This window comes from Simochromis diagramma, unplaced genomic scaffold (assembly GCF_900408965.1).
Source record: "Simochromis diagramma unplaced genomic scaffold, fSimDia1.1 OVJJ01000297.1, whole genome shotgun sequence".
Taxonomy (NCBI): domain Eukaryota; kingdom Metazoa; phylum Chordata; class Actinopteri; order Cichliformes; family Cichlidae; genus Simochromis; species Simochromis diagramma.
Window position 1 is genome coordinate 210,658 of NW_024386796.1, and position 18,759 is coordinate 229,416.

Sequence of the window (18,759 nt, forward strand, 5' to 3'; positions counted from 1 at the left end):
ATCTCATCCATCATGATTTAATTGGATTCACCATAGAAACATGAAACTATTTTGCTCAAGTTAGACTTTTGTAAATGTAACAACCACCCTATTTCCTTTTTTTGAGTGTACCTGTCTCTTCTGGGTTATGCCCCCCAGGACTGGATGTATTGGAAGTTGTTGTAAATCTGTTTTTGTTGAACGTTATGTAATATGAACACAACATGTATTACACACATAAGTTACATTTGTTCATTCAACAAGATTATCATTGGACAAACAAATATTTTACTAGTTCATGTAACAAGACTGACGTTTGATGTGCCAAAGTGTTTAAACAATATAACCTGAATTTAAATGAATTTAATTAGACTAACTTGGTACAAACATGTTGATTGAATAATTACATACAATTCATTCATTCCTGATGGAAGCTGTTTAAAGCTCCGTAATAAAAGCGCCCTGCAGGGCGAGCGGCTTCTCTGGTTCAGAGTAACCTGCTGTTTGTTTGCTGAGTGCAAACACTGAGAGGACAGAAGATGTTTGTACTCTTGTATAAATATACAAGTATATGATAACAGCTTCAAGTGTGCAGATCTTTATCATCTATCCAAGAACCCCCCCGGTGCCATTGAGACGAGCAGCAGGGTGACTGTAGTTTAGGGATTGACATGCAGGCTGAAGGGTCACGTACCAGCAGCTTGGACAGACGTGTTCAGGAAACTGGACTTTCATTATTAGTTATTCTGACTCAGAATAAAGCAACACCCCCTCCCCTCCATTTAAATTTCTTATTCAGCCTGAATTAATCCTAATTAAAGCTTTAAATCCTCATGTGATAACACAGCAGCAGAAACAAGAGCAATTTTCCTCCAGTAAATAATCAGTGAGAGCGTGCACAGTGTGACAGGAAGGAGCAATTCCATCATTATTATCAGCGAGGAAAGGCTGAATGTGTGACTGTGGCTCCCCCGCTGTGCTGATGGCAAATTAAAGTGCATTTAATGGAATAATTAAAGCGTAATCATACCCTCAAACCCCCCCTCCCGACCAAGGGGTAATGTCCTCTGCCATGACCTCACCGCAGGAAGCTTCGACCTTCCTGCTGAGCTGGAGCTGCATGTTGCCCTCATGCCTGGGCGAGCTTCTTCCCACAGTCCAAAGGGTGGGGGTCTCACAGCCTTCAGACCTGACCGCTGTCCTCGTGCGTCTGAACTCGACTCAGACGCACCAGTTTGTGTCCATGCACGGAGAAAAGAACCAGGTTGCAATTCGAAAGAAAGGGTTGGTGATGTCACATTTAATTATTTTTGAAAAAGGTCATGGTCACAGCGGTCGCCATAGTGACATAGTAGGTGTTTGTGATGGATGTAATTGATGTGCATGAAAGTGATGAAGATAATAAGAACAGATTGCTTCCTCTGACTGCTTGTTGTGATGTTCGGATGTTAACCTGGCGGCCTCACAGAGTTCCTCACACCCACGTATGGTCCTGGACTGTGGACCGGTCGACCCGAGATGCTGCTGAAGCCTTCTGTGAGACACACACGCTGGATTATTGTAGTGTCTTGACCTAACAATGTAAAGCCCCAGAGTGAGTTGAGTGGACCAGTCGCTCCCAAAGAGCAAGAAGAGCAGAGTCTCACATGATCATGATGCTGCTCGGTCCCTGAACCATCCCCACATGCCTGCATCAGCTGCAGAAGACCTGTCCAACAAGGTTGAGGAAGGAACGTGAGTTTGACACCTGATTCTATACCAGGTACATATAAGTTAGGTTTTGGATTGAGTGGTGTGTTTATGAAATGGTGCGGGTCTCGAGAGCCGCACATTTGTCAGCAGTAGGCTTGGGGCTTTGTTGGTACTTACAGCTAGTGCTGCAGTGTCACTGGATGTGTGTAGACATACATGGTAGTGGACGTAGTATCCTCCACATACACCTGTGTACTACAGCACCTTAGTGTTCACCCCATCATATGATATGGCATGCCAAAACATAATCTTAGTTTATAGCATAACATTTAACATCCGTCCATCCTCAGCGAGCCGTACTATTGCAATATGGACAAGTGTTCTTGCGACTGCACTGAGCTCTCAATGCATCCGCATGTCCCAGACATCCTGGTGATCCTAGACTAGACAGAGCCGATGTGTCGAACAACATCCTCACCCCTCCTCCAAAGTGAGATGCACTCTTAGAATAAAACACAATAGTCTTTTATTGTCATTGTACATGTGTAACAAAATTGTGGGTATGTCATACACAGTGTAGGGACCAGCGCGTTATTAAGTAACACGTTACAGTAACTACGTTATTATTGTGGTAACGAGCACGGTAACTAGTTATTATGCCAAAACCAGGAACGCGTTACTCGTTACTGGGATTTAGATAGGCTCGTTACTCGTTACTGGGATTTAGATAGACGCGTTACTGGGATTTAGATAGACTCGTTACTGGGATTTAGATAGACTCGTTACTGGGATTTAGATAGGCTCGTTACTCGTTACTGGGATTTAGATAGACTCGTTACTGGGATTTAGATAGACTCGTTACTGGGATTTAGATAGGCTCGTTACTCGTTACTGGGATTTAGATAGACGCGTTACTGGGATTTAGATAGACGCGTTACTCGTTACTGGGATTTAGATAGACTTGTTACTCGTTACTGGGATTTAGATAGACTCGTTACTGGGATTTAGATAGACTCGTTACTGGGATTTAGATAGACTCGTTACTCGTTACTGGGATTTAGATAGACGCGTTACTCGTTACTGGGATTTAGATAGGCTCGTTACTCGTTACTGGGATTTAGATAGGCTCGTTACTCGTTACTGGGATTTAGATAGACGCGTTACTGGGATTTAGATAGACTCGTTACTGGGATTTAGATAGACGCGTTACTCGTTACTGGGATTTAGATAGACGCGTTACTGGGATTTAGATAGACTCGTTACTGGGATTTAGATAGACTCGTTACTCGTTACTGGGATTTAGATAGACGCGTTACTGGGATTTAGATAGACTCGTTACTCGTTACTGGGATTTAGATAGGCTCGTTACTCGTTACTGGGATTTAGATAGACTCGTTACTCGTTACTGGGATTTAGATAGACTCGTTACTCGTTACTGGGATTTAGATAGGCTCGTTACTCGTTACTGGGATTTAGATAGGCTCGTTACTCGTTACTGGGATTTAGATAGACGCGTTACTCATTACTGGGATTTAGATAGACGCGTTACTCGTTACTGGGATTTAGATCGGCTCGTTACTTTGTGTGGTGGCATCGCAGAGCTTCCACAGATTCAGTAACATTAGCAAGTGGTGGAGGCCAGCAGGTGGAGGAGGGAAAGGGGAGGCAAGAGGAGCAGAGACCCGAGGCAGCTGCCAGTCCGAGTATCAGGTGAACTGAACTTCAGGTAAGAAGTTATGACCTGCAGTCTATCTGGGTCAGATATGAACCAAGTTTAGGTGGAGTTTATTTTCGTTGTGCTGACTTTTTTCGTACTGCGTGCTAGCTAGCATGACGGGGTTTCTATACAGCTGGGTAGGTGCTATGTTTCTGATGTTGAACTTTATTTTTGTTCATTTTGTTCTTTCACTGAGTTGCAGTAGAAACGGCCCTGAAATGCCACAGCGAGACCTCCTCCACAACCAGATCCCCGAGGCTGGCTGATGAAGGAATAGCCGTTCGGGCACATTTGAATGAGGGACGACTAGTCCAAGTCCCGCTGCCAGGTCTCAGGCAGAAATAAGAAGTCCAGTTTTTTAGAAGATATAAAATCGTTAAGCACGAATGATTTATTAGTCAATGATTGGGCATTAAAAAGCGCCATGTTCAGCGGGGTGGAAGCATCATTTTTAGCAGAGGCTCGAGTTAAAGGATGTAAATACTCGGGGTTTGAGCCTTCACGCTCGTAGATTCCACTCACCGAGGGGATGAAGAGCCAGTCAGCAGGAGAGTCTGGATGAACCGTCCTGAGGCAGCACGGTCTCAGAGAGCCGGGCCCTGCGTATCCAAGCAGGGACGTGGAAAACAAATTCCCCTCCACGGAGCTGTTCTGAGCAAATGTAACAAAGCTCGCTCGACATCGCTTTCCAGTCCGCCGCCAGAAAAGCCTAAGCTTCACCTGGATGTCAATGGCAGTCAGGGACCAGTTGATCAAATCCATAATTCCTCTTTTAGGTTTTAGAGAACAGACTGTGAGATTCTTCCAGGGTAGAGGGAGAGAAGTAGACAAGACTAGAGAGAGGCTACGTCCACACTGATGCGTTTTCGTTTGAACGCGCATCGTTTTCTCTCCGTTTTGGCCTCCCGTCCACACTGAGACGGCGTTTTTCCCAAGGAAAACGCAGTGTTTTGAAAACGCTCTCAAAAACCCATACATTTCAAAACGGAGCTGCCCCGTCACAGTGTGGACACTCGAAAACGCAGACTTTCTAAAACGATGACGCATTTTAGTCATGTGATGCAGTCATGTGACCAATTAAACAAAGACAGCGGAGGACGTTATACAGCAGCTGTTTTGTTTGCTCAATTTTGACAGCCCTGAAAAAGATTAATATCAGTTTGTACATGCTCCACGGTCCTTTTGTGCAGGACTGGAACGTAAGCGTTTTCAGCTGTTTCAATGTGGACGCACAACTCTGTGAGAACGACTGAAAACACTAGCGTGGACACGGAGCGTTTTCAGATGAAAACAGTTTTCAAATCTATCCGGGCTGGTGTGGATGGAGCCAAAGACATGAGAAAGCCAAGCAGGAAAGATAAGGGAAGGGAGAGGGAGAAAGTGCGACCGCCTTCGTCAAGAGCCAGAGACGAAGTTGAGGTGGTTCAGGCATCTCATAAGGATGCATCCTGGGTGAGGTGTTCCGGGCATGTCCCACCGGGAGGAGGCCTCGGGGCAGACCCAGGACATGCTGGAGAGATTATATCTGGGCCTGGGAACGCCTTGGTGTTCCCCCGGATAAGCTGGAGGAGATGGCTGGGGAGAGGGAGGTCTGGGCTTCTCTGCTTGGGCTGCTGCCCCCACGAGGCGGCCCCGGATAATCGGAAGAAGATGCATGGATGGATGATAAAAGGAAAAGGATAATCTTGTCACAAAATCTCAACACAAAGATGTCTCAGTAGCTCTCTGTGGAGATCACACAGTGTCAACCGCTGATGACGAGATGCTGGGAGGAAGATGAGTGGTGCAGCTGGAAACCTGTGGTTTTAACTAGCGCCTATACACACACACAGACACACACACTGAATGTCACTGTTCACTGTGTGTGAATTTGTGGTCAGAAACCGCTGGCATCCTCTCGACTATTTTCAGGACTGGTTGTCATGGGAACAGGATTGATATAAAAGTCACCAGGTTGTGGTGATTTTGCATGTGTGCGTGCGTGTGGACGGTAAACACACACTCCTACGTTATGGGTGAGGGCCTGATGTCATCTCACTGCTTCAACACGATGGCGGTGCGGCGGGCAGACGATGACATCACAGAGGTCGTGTCAGAGAGAAGGAGGAATTCAGCGCGTTTGTTTCTTTATCAGTGGATACTGGGTGTAGTTCACTGGTTTGTTGGGCACGCTGTAGCGTGCTGTACTCTGTCATCCACCCGTCGACCATCTGTCAGCCTCCATGCATGATGACTCACACACACACATGCAGATTATGGAAATACAGGCTAATATTAGCTCTCCATATGAGCGTCCACAGGGCGATGATGAAGCAGCATCTTCTTCCTCCAGTCGCTCTGTTTGTCCTGCAGGTTTTAAACTGAGACGTGTCAGTGAAACCCAGAGTCCAAGCAGTCGGTGAGGAGGCATCACAAACACAAAACATCTGAAAAACGCGTCACGTTTGTGTTCTGAAAACACACGAAGCCGTCTCCATTGATTATCGAATAAGTCTGTGTGTGGCGCTCTTTACTTTGACAGTTATAAAGAAGGAAACGATCAACCGTGTCGACACAGCGAGTGAAAACTGAAGAACTGAACCGGAGCTCATCATTAAAGCGCCGCCAGCTGCTAACAGCGACACCAACAACCGATCCGGTGCAGTGTTAGTTTAATATTAATCTTCTGTCCTCGATTGGGTTTTTATTTATTTATGGCCACATGTCAAAGTCCAACCCTTCATTTTAAACAGGAACACCTTTCATGTCATTTATATCTGCAGACTTTGTGGGTATAATGGGAACGTGTGGTTGCTTTTAGGGAACATGTTGAATAGTTTCACTGCTGCTGATGATGAAGGGAGCTCGTCTGTAGGAGGACGGTTCTCCCTCTGACTTTGTGACGTGCTTCATTTGAAGGTAGCACGATGTTTATGCTTTTTAACTCCAAGAGGCTCCTTCAGTCTTAAAAGTTCACGGGGACGGGTCACCTACGTCCACAGTAAACCACCATCACTCATCAGAACCGGTGACACCAAATATAAGTCACCTATCATTTTTGAGGTCCCTGGGCAGGTGATTCAGCTGCCGCTCGTACCTTGACCTTAACGACTCACATGACAACAGACCGGGCCAATGACTCGACAAAGAGTCCGCCATCAGCCCTTAGACCCAGAGAAGCCTGTTGGGTGAGAGGGAAGTACTTACACCCTGAGAGCGAGGGCTCCTGCATCTGGATCCCAGCTGCAACATTTAAGCAAAATCAAGCCAAAGAAAGAGAAGGAAATCAGTTTAGGTCCAATAGTTTTATTTCTTTACAAAACGAGAGCGCAGACTCGTGAAGAGCTCAGACAGAAGGCAGAAAGATTAGTCTACACTTCACTTTAGTCACAACAACTTTCAGCCACGTAGAAAATATAGAGGAGCTCTGTTCACGCACTGAAACACACCATCGGCACGTCACCTGCACCGTAAAAAAATAAGAGCAGATAAAAACACAGCTGAGAGACAAAAGTTTAAGCTTCACTGTGCTGCGTGGTCAAAGACGCAGAAACGTCTTTGTGTCATTTGTGTTTTCCTTACACTGAAACGGGAAATGTTTTATTTTGAAAATCACGTACCATTAAATGAAAACTACATAGCGAAGCATTCAATCACACCGCCCTGCATTAAGTAATCAGATTTCTGCTGTTTTCATTGACATCACCAGATTCAGTAATGCTGAAGTCAAAATGACCCAAATATTCATTTTTCTCACAAAATAAACAAAAGAACTGTTAAAGAAACATGCGCTCGTTCTTTTTATTTATTAAGTTACTGTGAGCAGTGACAGTTTCTAACTTCGTGTTTGTAGTAGGTATGACTGTGCAAAGACAATAAAGAGTTATCTTCTCGAAAATGCAAACAGTTTTGATCAGAAATTGTCCATTTGTGTCGGTTGTGTTTCAGCTCCTCCCACCGTACGGTGACACAACCCCCACCCATCTGCATCGTACTCACAACCCGTTGCACCCTAAAGACCGTCAACATCAACACGACCGCCGTCACCAAAGAGCGTTTCAGGAGCCTCACCCCAGAAACTGACTGCCAACCTCAGACTGAGTCATTTAACTCAGGCGGGAAGACTTGAAGAAGGCGGGTCTTCAGAGGCCTCGTCGCCTGACTGCTATAACCCCATCAGACTACGCTCTCTGAGCGAAAATTGGATAACATCTTGGAGAAGCTCACGGCTCTCCAACGGGAGATTGAGAGGCCAGTGGCGGACATTTAGATCAACTGTGAAATTGACACGCAGTTGTTCACACTAAAGGAAACCACCATCATTTCATGCGGCTACCATATCGGCGCCAGCTGTGGTCTCAAGGCTGGAGCTGAACATAACAAATTCTCACCCTGATAACAGACGTGTTCAGGCTGTTCCTTTCCATCCTACAGACCCCCCATCCTGGATTCAAACGCCTTCGAACGCTTATCCGCGGCTACTACCGCTCACCTCTCACCCCCTTACCCACCCTCGCTGCTTCTCATGTGTTTATGGTGTTGTGTTGTGGAGATGGTTATGCTCTCTGTGCAGAGGAAGGTTGCTGACCAGTATAGTAGAGGTCTTTTTTCCCTCCTCCACTTCCCATTGTCAGCAACCACTTCCCCTCACCATAACCACCAACAGTCACTGATACGTGATTTAGTTTTGGACCCGTATCCAGAAGCAGCCGTCACCAAAGTAACTCTCCCTCCGTACCACAGTCCTCCACACGCCCGTCAAACCGATGGTCGGGTCACCCAGTGTCACGTCACAGTGACAAAGTAAACCTTTCCCCCAAATCTCTGATGTTTTGTTGCTGTGTGGACGGAGGGAAGCACCCACAGATCCAACGAAACACCGAGCTCATGTTCACAGCTGCCAAAAACGTGATGGAGCTTTGTTTGAAATCAGCGAACCTCAGGCGGGCGAACGGTGTCAGATTCATACAGCAGGTTTCTGCACGTGTGTGCACGTGTGTGTGTGTTTTTAACTCTGGTAAATTGTTCCTTTTCCCAGTTTTCATGTCCCAACATGTAAAAACAGCAGAAATGATTTTCAGACTTTGCGACCTGTTTGTTTCCGAGTGCAGAGAGAACAAAAGCGGCTCACGTGTCCATGAAGCGCCAAGTTTTTATCAAAACTAAGAACTTTGCATTAATAAAACACAACATTCATGTCCAGACTGAGAAACAATCACCTGTTTGTTGGACTTTAAAAGGTTCACGCTGTCACCAGGTAAAGGAACACTGCAGAGAGAAGGACACGTGATTCGTACATCTACACGCCAGCGATCGCTCAGCTGTTTCTGTGACACGTTGTCAAAGCCACGACACAGAGCATAGAAAACATCATTTGTTGTGAAAGATTTAAAAACTGCATTTAATAGGAGAGACTTCACAGTTTCAGGGCATTTCCACAGGAGCTGCATAAAGGGAAAATCCACCAGTGCTTCCTGCGTGGGTCCTTAGGCCACTCTACAGTGGGTCCGTCCCACTGTGGTGGTTCAGTCGTTTGTGTTTCTGTTTAACGCTCCTGCCTCTTTGGCACAAGTCGTGTTTTTTCCTCTCTGTGGTTGTTTCACTCAAACTCTCACAGTGACAACCATCCACCACCTCTGGACCTCGTCACGTTCTTCACGTTACGAGAAGGTGCTGCAGAATTTCACCGGCTCTAACTGGTTAAAATGAACTATATGTATGCATCACTTATATAGTTCAGCAGCTCCGTCAGCTTCCACCAGTATGAGGTTGAAGTCCTCAACAGTTTCCTCTGAAACGCAGCGAGGAGCCGCTCACAGGAGCACCACGATCCACACACCGAGTTTTGGGGATGGTTTGAACATAATGGCGGTCTGCTCCCGAGAGTCCGCCAGGTGGCCGTAACAACAAACATCTCTGATTGCTGTAATTAAGCGTCCAGTGGGCGGGAAAGGCGAGCCAGGTGCTGGGCGGCTGTTCATGGGCTGTCCTCCTGGAGGAACCTAACAAAGCTAACCCAACTAAGTAACACGAGCAGGTTCTATTTGTGCGTTTGCAGACGTTTTCTGTCGCTACACGGCTCTAATGTGAGTGAGCAACGATGCTTTCACTTCTCTCACTCAGGTTAAGGAGTCGAGCGAGTTCTTGTCTCATCGCTTCATTGCTGGATTGGTGCATCCTACATATAACCTGTAAGACATTCGTATGACTGCAGCATACATGTTCTGATCGGACGCGCAGTAATACTGTGAATATTACTCGACTTAATCCAGCAGAACTAAGAATCTGAAATTCAGGTTGATCGTCGTTCCGATGCTGCAAAGCTGAACCGACACGCTTTGCAAATGTACGACTAGAAATGTGTATTTTCACAATATCTGAGTGGTTTTCTGTCTCTTTGCAGCTTTTTTGTCTGTTTCTGGTCATTTCACGTCACTCCCACAGTCAGTGGACTTCTTTTTGCCCCCCTCCCAGTGCTCAGTGCACCCACCCAGGACTCTGGGTGGATTTTCCCTTTAAATACAGCATGAACAAACAAAGAGTTTGGGTGAAGCAGCAGCAAAGATGAGCTCACACGTCGCTGCTTTCCCAAAGTCTGAAACACAGAAAGAAAGACACGACAGTAGACACGACGTCCCGACTCCCTTAAAGGGTAAAAAACAGCAGCGACAGAGCTGCTGGAGTTTCTAATCCTATGTAAACAGACTTGGTGTAAGGCAAGGAGGAAGAGGAGGATACAGTTAGAGAGAGACGAGGGACAGGAAGAGGAAGAGCAGATGGTTGAAAACGATTAAAGGGCTCAGACAGTCAGACGAGTTCTTTTCGACCAAATAAAGAAAACCAACGGCTCTGCTAAAGTACGGAGGCTCAGGGGCGCCATTTTCAGTCCATCATCAGTGTTTTTAAACTGGAATTTATTTTCCTTTGTTACATAGGAAAATCCTGCTTTGAATAACTATTTCCTAGAAGTGGATCATCCAAAGTTTAACATGTTTTTATTGTGTAAAATCAACACACAATGTTTAGATCAATAATTCAAGGTTTTTGTGACTTTACCTTACAAAAATGCAAAATGCATGTTTCATTTGAAAGCTGTTGAATTTTTTATTAAAACATTAAAAAAGAAAAAACTGGCTCACTCAGTTTATGACTGAAGCTGTGATTCTATATGAAACATAAATCTTATTTATGAAGCAAAGTTTCGTCTATGATTAAGAAATTTGAGACTTTCTGATATAAAAATACAGTTTTGAGGAAACGTGCTTTAATGTTATGCTCGAACATTTATTAACACAACGACACACTGTAAAGAAAACTGCACAAAACAGATTAGCTGTTCATTAGCTGTAAGTTTGATCAGTTTCAGGGTGAAGACGCGCACACTGAGATTTTACTTTGAAGGTTTTCATAAAAAGGAAGAACAAACTACATCTGGATCATTTTGTTTGTCAGTGTTACAAAAATAAAAGCTTCCTTCCTGTAACAGGATGTCACGTTTCAGTCATTTATTTTGAAGGTTTATCAGATTGTGGATAAATAGGTCGTGTCCAAATTCATGGGCTGCATCCTCCTGAGACCGCATTTGTAGGCCGTCACAGCGACGCGCCGAAGGCTGTCCAAATTCGTAGACTCCTCCGAATGCAGCCGACAAATGCGTCCTCCTTTTCCCCGAATTTTAAGGATGGGTCGGGTGTATCCTTCGTGACCTACCATATCCCAGAATTTGTAGCGCGGCCCAGCCAAACTCCAGTTTCCAACAATGGCGGCCGCTACTAAGTTTTAAAATCACTCTTATTAATCTTTCTGGGTCACAAAATAAACTTTTAACATATTTTCAGGCCAGAAAGTAGCTGTGCAAACATCAAATATCAAGATATCACATATTTGCAAAAGTGCTTCAACGTTTTCGGAGACGTCTGCTACCCACCAGCTCGATAGCTAGCCGGGAGCTCGAGGGTCACTGATGCGGCCGAGAACGGCACAACTCCCGGCACATCATGTTCAGATCACCGCGGAGTTTCGCTGCTCAGGTTAAACGTGATATGTAAGTCACTTAGACAACCTAAAAATGTTATTGTTGGGCTTTTTTCAGTGTTTTATTTGTTCCTGAGTAAATCGGTTTGGCTGAGATTAAAGTTATTAGATTAGATTAAATAAAACTTTATTAATCCATCGGGTGGGTTCCTCTGGGATTTTCACACAGCTGAATAAACGTCAAACAGAAAACTGATTAAACAGAAGTGTGAGACGGTCGAGAGTTTACTCCAGTGTTATATTTTAGACAGCAAGGAGCAGACGGACGAGTTTATTAAACTCCACCGAGACAGCGGTGACGCAGATCTGAAGGCGAGACCGTCCAATTCCACAGCCGTTTACTTCCGGCCTACCCGACTTTCTGAGGACCCGCCCACGTAGACTCAGGGGGATGCAGCCCATGAATCTGGACACGACCATAGTGAACTGGATACTTTGGCCCACCGTCAGCTCATTATCACTCTTCCTGTATTTGGCTCTCAGGTTCGGCTGCACGAATGACGACACTTCCTGCCTGCTGTGTTTATCCACGGAGGCTTAATGAACGTCTCACTGCCTCCCTCGTCTCTGACTCTCGCTGCTCTCCCTGGACTCAGCCGCAGGGTCTTTGTCGTGTCTACATTAAAAAGAAAGGAGGGAATAAGGGTAATAACTGAAGCCGTCAGTGTAATCCTGGGAGTTTAGCTGCTGTTTGAGCTCCACCTGCGGACGGAGAGCTGCAGGGAAAACGAGCTGGCTTCACTCCCATTTAGCAAATAAGACATAAACTACACAGGATTACCTCGGCTGTGCAAATGGCTCCACATTTGTGAGGAAACGAGCCTGAGTAGGACAGCCCCCCCTCAGACTGCATATCACTCGTGTTTGGAGCCTCTGGTACTCCACACATCACTGCATAATAATGTGGAGCCACTCAGAGAGCACACAAATCCCCACGGACAGAACAAAAACAAAGTGTGTCCACGTCTTTGTCCCCACAGTGCAGGTGTACGAGACTGCGTGCGTGCACACCTGTCCACGGCTTTAAAGCACATCTGCACAGGTGTGCAGCAGCTGACAGTAGCGTCATGAGAGTCTGAGAGACAGAGCCACTTACTCACACTTCTTTTACTCCGTTATCACAGTTTTTCTTCTTTATAAGCTTTAGCAACATGTGCTTCACCTGCAAACTGACTGATGGAGGCAGGAGGGGGACGGACGGGAGGGGTGGAGCTTAGTTTGGCAGTGAGTCGCTGTGTGTGTTACAGGAAGTGCACGTGCACAGACTGTATATGATATATTGTCACAGGTGTGCCTCGTGACAGGCAGCCGGGACATTTTGTGACACTGTGCGAAGAAAAGCAGAGATTAGAAAAGTGTTTGTGAACTATTTGGAGTAATATACTCAGTAATGCACTCATTTACTGCTGAGTGTGTGTTCTTACATGTGTTGAGTGTGACATACAGTGACCTGTAAACTCTATGGAGACACAGAGAGTATGATTATTATTATTGAAAGTAGTGTGAAAGAAAAGGACTCATGGAGGTCACGGTAAAAGAAGGTCTTCCTGTTAAACAAACGACAGCAGGAAACTCTCCAGCGTCCCTGTGAGGAAAACGTTTGAAGCCTCAAACAGGAAACGGGTTTGTTTGTCGTCACGTTGGTGTTTCGCTGTTTGAGTCGTGACACAGACGAATATATGACCTGAGTCTGTTTACACGATAATGATGTCAAATTATATTTGAATTATAACAATAATATTAATGTTACATAGTAAAAAAGCCCAAGTTTAACCTATGAGATCAGATTTTCTTCAGATAATACATGTTTATGCTAAATTTAAAAACAATCTGGGAATTTTAAGTTGATCAAATTATGAAAATCTGCTGAAATGTAGGACTGAAGTCATTCTTTCATTTTTAACTATAAAAATCGAACATTTCAGGACCAGAGTGCTGAAGCCCAAATATAAATTTTTATTTATTTTAAATGGAGTCTGAAGCCCGTTTGGAGCTGTTGGACACGGACGTGTCCATGACAGTCAGCGTGACTGGAGCAGCAGAGCGAACGAACTCTTCAGTGATGCTCACTCATGTGCTGAAGAAATCAAAACTGCTGTCTGTGATGTGACGGAGGGCTTTGCTGGGACTGGAGCGAGCCCCAAAACTTTAAAAATGAACGAAAAAGAAAATCCAAAGATCTCAGATCCACGACCCCGCTGTGCTTCGATGAGAAGAGGCCTCCCTCTGCTGCACAGGGACAACAATCACCCGTTTCGCTTTCTGCCGATGGCTTCTCCTTCAGGGTCCCCCCGGCAGCAGCGCCCCCCCAAAGTGCCTCAGAGACTTTTAGAGTTTCACAGAAAGAAAGAGGGAGGAATACTGGGAGGCAGATCCACGGAGGCACAGGAAACGGGTCGGGAAACCCCGTAAGTCCCAGTCTGAGGATCACAAACATCTTCAGGGACGCCTGACTGCTCATTGGGTTGGAGTTGGCAGTCGATGCCGTCTGTTTCGCGTTGCCATCCACACCTCAGCTGACCTGCATGATGAAAACCCGGAGAGGGGAGGCCTTTCATTTTCACTGGCTTCAAACTGTTTGTCTGCTCGAGGGGATTTTTCAGCTCACAGGTTTGACAGGAGACCTCCGACCACGAGGAAGCCCTTTACAGCAGAGCTTCTGCAGGCGGCCCGAGGAAAAAGCAAAAACACATCAGTGCAGAGCTGCTGCTGTGGGAAGAGGTCTCCTCCACAGCTGTTCTCTCTGCTCCCATCAAACTACAGGAAAAGCTGCACCGAACATTTAGTGCAGCAACGGAAATTAAAGAAATGCGTATTTTCTCTCATTACAGCGCGATGAGCCTCGAAGTCCCTCAGGTACTAAAGCTGCTCCAAAGCAGCAGGTCAGGAGAGCAGCGCTGTGACGCACGACAAGCTCGTCCATAAGTGTGTCACCAGGTCTGCTTCTGATAAGAAACTATTAAATCCATTAAGTCCTCCAGTTTTGAGATTAGCAGACTGTCGTGTAGCAGAACTTTGATTCTCTGCCTGAAAACAGGCTGGAACACGTTTATGGAGAGGAAATGGAGACATGGCCGTGCTTCCAGAAACAAAAACAAAAAGCACAACAGACAAAAACTCAAAGTCTTTAAAGGGTTAACCTTCGAGGACAGTGGGCTTCACCTAACATGACTTCCTTCTTGCCTCGATGGTTTCAGCCACTTTATGGAAAGTCTGCATCTCCAAACAGACGCAGAGTTTGATGGATTCAGGTTCATTAAGCACACTAAACTGATCATATAGAAGAATTTACAGCAGCTATTTCTCATCCTGTGTTTTAGATGGGAGACTTTTCTTCATCCCACTTGGCAGTGTGGTAAAGTGTTTGGCAGAGTGTCTGAACTGAGATTTAACAGTGAACCATGATCTGCTGCGATTGGAAGGCAGACAGAACATTCATGCTTCCAGCACAAGAACCTAAACCTGCTATATTTACTGAAATATTCATGTGACCAGGTGATCTAACATGTTGGATTAAACCCATTCATCATATTTGGAACTGAATATAATCACCACACCTTCCACACGGGAACATTTGACCCAGGTGTTCTGGCAGTAAAGTGTCTCAAATATACAAACTTTTTATGAGACTGGCTGAACCCAAACTGCCGTCACGGCCCTGGATGGGTCACGATGACCTGCTGACTGTTCAGATGTTCACAGGTTAAGCTGTGGAGTGCTCTGGACCTCTGGCAGAGAGGAGCACGGTCATCGTTCAGTGTGATCGCTAACTGAACCTGTTGAAGTCCATAAAAAATGAGTCCGTGTCAGCACTTCCAGAAACGTCGCAATGAAGCACACTGGCTGCGCTCCTCTGGGATGGCTGAAGGTGTGAGAGCAGTCTTCATCATTCCGGTTCTTCTTTCCTGTGATTGGATGCAGAGACTGAGGTCAGACCCACCTGTGGATGTGATCTCAGCGCCAGCTGTGGCGGACAGTCGGCTTCGGGCCAGACTGGTGAAACAGCAGCTGAGGATCGTTTGTTTTCTGTGTTTTGGCTGCAGACATCACCGGTTACTAAGCAACACCCGGCAGGAGGACGATGGAGAGATGTTGGAAACATCTCGGCTCTGCAGACTCATCAGCAGAGCCTCTTCCTCCAAATAAGGCTGCGCGTCCTCAGTGAGCTTCAGCAGCTGTCAGAGTAAGTTCTTTGAGTCTGAGTCAATAAAAGTTCAGAAAGAGAACAAAAAGTAAAAGAAAAACCAAAAAGACTGTCTTCTCCACGAGAGACGGCAGCCCTGACACGCTGCCCGGCAGGCAGCTCGCTGCTTGTAGAAATCCGTCACCTGTAACACTCGGAGCGCAGGGATTTCTAAACGTTGGTGGCTTCTGAGCAAAAATGGCACCTGCACATCTCAAACCAATCAAAACTCCAAACGTGCAAATTGATCTGCATGAGCTGTTTGTTCATATCTGAGGACTTTGCATGTCTTCAATACTTTCACACATTTCCAATTGCACTGATTTATTTGAGACAAATGCAGATTTTTACCCAGATGTGCTGCCTGCCGGGCAGACTGAGGCGACAATCAGACCGGAAGCTATAGAAACACAGAGCGCACGTTTCCCTTTCCCACTGCCACACTTCATATATAACAACAACGCCTCAGCAACACCAGGTAAGAGGCCTAACATCAGACTAAAGTGGCTGTGGAAGCAAACCACAGCTGCTCACATCATCAAAGTTATTCAGCGATTTGGAAAGTCGTGTTTTTATTAAACTTGGAGCTCACCTTTTCTGCTCGAACTTTTCACCAACTTTCTGTAGAATAAATAAACTTTATACACGGCCTGGTTTTGCTGATTTAGCAGCCAACAAAGTGTCACAGAGGCATATTTAACCCTGTGGCCTGTCGTCTGGTTTCTCTCCGCCTTGTGGGAAAATGTGCACCTGTGTTTGTGCTTCACCTGCTTAGCGTGATCGTCGCCTCAGTTTAACTGTCGTTTGTCAGGGTTGCTGCCTCTCAGGCTGCCTGTCAGGAAATCCGATAATCAAAGGTATCCTTCTCCATGTAGTCGGTCCAGGTGGAGGAGGGCATGCTCCGATACGGGTCCAGGAGGATACGGAAACAACGGACGATCAGGAGGCCCAAGAAGATGAAGAGGATGAGGACGAAAACGAAGGCCGCCCTTTGCTCGAGTGTGAGGAAGGCGGCTGAAGCTGAGGACGAAGACGATGAGGAGAAGTCTGATTCCGAAGCAGAGAAGGTGCTGCTGTAGAGGTCGTCTGCCATGTTGGGGTGAGAAATGTTTGGTGGCTTCAGAAGCTGATTCTCCTTCTCGGTCCAGAGGAGATGATCATCTTTGAGTCACGAGGTCAGCGTCTGAAATGCCTGCAGAGATAAACAGCAGAGACAGGAATGTGAAGAACACTAACCTCTTATTATTCTACCCTGCAGCTTCAGAGAGAAGGTTAAGTTACAACGACAATAACCAACGAAGTCGACGACACCGGGCTGTGCACTGAAACACAGCATCATCTGCATAGCTGCAGAAATGACCTGAAATCCTAAAACAGGAGCAAGAATGAACCCTGCAGCTCGCCGCGTACACAGAAAGGGTCAGTAACATTCATTGGTGCTTTCTGGGAGCATGTGCGTTGTGATGCTTTGTAACCTGCGATGGACAGAAGTGTTTCCAAGAGTCTCTTTGTCCTCATAAAGCCGAGCTGTGAACGTCTCTGTAAGTTCAGTGTTTCCTCCTGCTGTTGTTCTCCTGCCAGCAGCCTGTGGGCGGGTCTGTGGGCGTTGTTCCTTTGAAACACTGCTTCTGGAAACAAGCTCCTCATTTGCTTCCCACATGCAGATTAAAGCTGAGCTCAACAGGCTTCAAATGTTGCTGCGTTTTCCTCCTCTCTGCATCCAAAACCTGAAAGTCAAACAGTGCTGGACTGAACCTCTGCTACTCGCATCTCCTCTACAGGCCACAAACCAGGTGAACATCAGTCCTCGTCCAAACAGCATGGATATGAAGCATGCACATTGAGTGCTAATTGGAGAGAAGGAGGTTATCAAAGTGGTTTTCCAGGCCTCCTAATTTAGAGTAAAAAGAGTTCACAGAAATAGTTTGAGGATGAAGCTCGGGATGTGTGCAAATGGTTCTGATGCATATTTAACGAACTCTAAACCGGATTTCTGTTGTTTTCTACTGTAGATCTAAGAGTAATTACTTAAATCCTCATTCAGAGTGTATTACTATAAAATGCGATTCACTGTGAAAGTAGTATAACATATAAACTACAATATACAGCATAATTTTTAACTTAAGGAGTAAGTTGCAGCCACACTAAAATTTAATTCCTTGAGCTGAATGGAACCTCATATATTAATAAAAGTATTTGTTTATTCAAACAATGTGAAACATTAGTAATACTATTAATTAATAGTATACTTGTAAGGTTAGTATTGTGATAGAGTCAAGTATATTTTAATTATACCCTTGTAGACATTATGACATTATGCTAGTACAATTATGGTGAACAAAAAGTACATCTAAAAGTTAATTTCAAGAATACTGTTATGTACTAAAACGGGGGCCAATATAGTCCCAAGAAGCATTATTAGTATACGTACTAGGTAAGGTATACTTGGGGAATATAATTGAAGTATACTTATTTTTTGTATGGCCAGCAACAAAAACTAATGGCTACATTTAGAGTAATGTTTAAAAATGACTTCATTTAGCAGGATGTTCCTTTTTTCTCTTCTTATTCTTTCTTATACTGGACCTTCATTTGGTTTGTATAAGATGGTAATTTTTAAGACACCTCTGCCTAACTACAGTGAACTGACCTAATAATATGCTCTGGTCGTCATTTTACACAAGGTGTCACATCCATGAAACCTACACCACTAACCAGCATCAGTCCTACAACTTCACTCTCAAAATTAATAAATTCTGGGACAAGCAGAAACTGTATTTTTAGCGGTGCATTTTGTTGCAGGCCAGACTGCTATTAAATGCTCTCCTAAAGAAATAATTCCTTTGTAGCACCACTTCGTCTTGGTTCAGAAGAGATGTCCTGATGTACGTGATAATGTAACACATTATCACAGTTTAGCGCGTTGGGTTGTGTTTTTAAAGCGATTGTTACATTTTTAAAGCTTTTTAATGCGACAGGTGCGATAGCCGACACCACACCTTCACCTGACGTACAACGTGACGTATGACGCACACGTCGGGTATTCACTTTCTAAACAACAATGGGGATAGAAAATATTGCTCGAGGTGGTTAATGCTCCTTTCGCTGGTTGCCAACCACCATTAAATAACAGCAAGAAGAAAATATTGATCCGCTTCTCTTAGTTTTGCACGTT